Genomic DNA, 2,814 nt, shown 5'->3' on the forward strand with positions numbered 1-2,814 from the left:
GTTGCAGCCGTCATTGTTGTTTGGCGGGTCCGGGCTGGGGATTCGAACCCGCCACCTTAGGTGTACGTGGCTGACGCCTTAGCCGGTTGAGCTATAGGCGCCGAGCCAAGAGCTCTGTTTCTTAAAGAGTTGCAGCCTGCTAGGTAGTCATTCTGACAGCATGTACTTTCAGTAAAAGGTTAGGGAAACAGGAATTTATAATGAGTGTGGTAGATAAGCATATATATTTAACAAACTGTAGGAGGAAGCATGAATGTTTATAAAGGTAGGAACATGCACATGTGCAATTGAGCTTCGTCCCCCTTTGTAGGTCTCCTGTATAAAAAATCTCCAACTTTACCATGATCTAGGGGTAGAGTTTTTGGCCTTCTAAATATTAGAAACTGGTTATCATTTCTCTATTATTATCCCCCTTAAGGATGAGGAAACTGAGACTGAGAGAGGTTATATATCTTGTCCATGGTTGTATAACCAATAAAGGGTAGAACTGGGATTTGGCCTCAAATGAACTAACTCTGCTTTGATGCTTGGAGTAAGGATTTAGGAATTCTTGGTCTATAATTGTTTTTGTTTTTTGTTTATATTTTTTCAGAGACAGAATTTCACTTTATCACCCTCAGTAGAGTGTGGTATCACAGCTCACAGCAACCTCCAACTCTAGGGCTTAGGCAATTCTCTTGCCTCAGCCTCCCAAATAGCTTGTACTATAGGCACCTGTCACGATGTCTGGCTATATTTTTGTTGCAGTTTGGCCGGGGCTAGGTTTGAACCCACCACCCTCAGTATATGGGGCTGGCACCTTACCCACTGAGCCACAGGCGCCACCCTTGGTCTAAGTTGTTGATTTTATTATATAAATCAAACAAAGGATTTTGGTTCCTCAGTTCCTTTGTCATGTCCATTTCTAAACAAAAGACTTTCTTTAAACCTCTGGAATTTATGGAATTTTAAGAGCTAAAGTTTTTTGGCTATTTAGAGAACATTTAAGGCAATTTTAGGTCTTTTAAATAAAATAATGCATATTATGACTACTGGATTCTAGTGGCTTCTTCAGTTAATCAGTGTGCCTTTTCAAGCAGCTGATACTGTCAAGAAAACCTAATGGAATAGGGAAAAGTTAATTTTGTTAAAATGTTTGAAAATTCTCTTACTCTAAACCAGAATAAAAGTGATCCTTATTGATTATAGTGTCTGCCTCAATACTGGGTTTTTGTGGGGAAATCTAAGTTTAAATTTCTTTGACCCCAGCCTGGGAGCAACCAACACAGTGGATATTCCATTTCTACAAAAAATAAAAAAATTGACCGGGCATGGTGGCTCACGCTTGTAATCCTTACCACCCTGGGAGGCCGAGGCGGGTGGATTGCCCTGAGCTCAGAGGTTCAAGACCAGCATGAGCCGGAGTGAGACACCGTCTCTACCAAAAATTGCCGGGTGTTCTGGCAGGCGCCTGTAATCCCAGCTACTTGGGAGACTGAGGCTAGAGAGTCACTTAAACCTAAGGACCCAAGGGTTGATGGAGGTTGCTGTGAGCTATGATTCTATGGTGCTCCACTGAGGGTCACAAAGTGAGACTCTGTATCCATTAAAAAAAAGAAAATGAAAGTAAAATTAAAATAAATAAATAAATTGGGTTGGGTATGGTGGTTCATGCCTGTAATCCTAGCACTCTGGGAGGCCCAGGTGGGTGGATTGCTTGAGCTCACAGAGTTCTAGACCAACCTAAGTAAGAGTGAGACCCAGTCTCTAAAAAAAAATAGCCAGGCATTGTGGTGAGCTCCTATAGTGCCACCTACTTGGGAGGCTGAGGCAAGAGGATTGCTTGTGCTCAAGAATTTGACTTTGCTATGAGCTATGATGCCCCAGCATTCTACGGAGAGTGACAAAGTAAGACTTAATTTTTTTTTTTAATCTGGGTGCAGTGGTATATAGGGTTTTTGTGGGGAAATCTAGGCCTTGGCCTCCCAGGGTGGTAAGGATTATAAGCGTGAGCCACCATGCCTGGCCAATTTTTTTATTTTTTGTAGAAATGAGATATCCACTGTGTTGGTTGCTCCCAGGCTGGGGTCAAAGGCGAGGGTGACCAGATTTTAACATCAGTAAGGTGGGACAACATGACCCGGGCTGGAGGGGGGAGTGCGGGGAGCAGGGCCTGACCACAATGCAAACTTTGATAAGTAGTTCTCCATAATCACTTCAGCAATTATTTGTTATTATTACAGTTTAACATTATAAAAATAATATAAAACTCATATTCTGGCGAAATAGCCACATGGCAGCCGAAAACCGTATATTCCCTTCCTGTTCTCCTGCCCGTTAGTGCATTCTTTCCAAAAATTGGGACTTTTTAAAAACTCCACGGGAAGCGGGACAAATTGTTGAAAAGTAGGACTGTCCCGCCAAAAGCGGGACGTCTGGTCACCCTATTCATGGATCAGTATGAGAGAAGAGGAGAAAAATGTAGCCAGCCTAACAAAATATTCATGGTTAAACTGGCTACTACAGACAGCTGCAGGCTTTGAGAGAGGTAAAACGCCTACGAGAAGGTGCAAAAGAGCTCGATCAATTTCAATATGTTCTCCATCTTTCATGGAAACAGCCACTTTCCTTGTTAATTAAAGTCTCCTTCAGCATAAATATAGATTTTGGACTTGTTGCTGGGGAAAAGTCTCTCTTGTTGCTAATTGAACTGATTTTTTCTTGCCTTCAGAATCAGGTTTTTTATGAGTTGTAATTAGCTGTGGGAAGATTATTAAATCTTGGATGACTTTTCAATTCTTTGTCTTATAATAAGCAATTAGCTTTTTTTTTTTT

General features: G+C 41.6%; 1 protein-coding gene across 1 annotated transcript in view; it reads left to right on the top strand.

Moving 5' to 3' along the window:
• The window catches only part of FANCI (Fanconi anemia complementation group I), an 88,223-nt gene that overhangs the window by 49,107 nt on the left and 36,302 nt on the right, over nucleotides 1-2,814 (top strand). The window lies entirely within an intron of this gene.

The sequence above is a fragment of the Otolemur garnettii genome, unplaced genomic scaffold (assembly GCF_000181295.1).
Source record: "Otolemur garnettii isolate 467f Iridium unplaced genomic scaffold, OtoGar3 scaffold00029, whole genome shotgun sequence".
Lineage (NCBI taxonomy): Eukaryota > Metazoa > Chordata > Mammalia > Primates > Galagidae > Otolemur > Otolemur garnettii.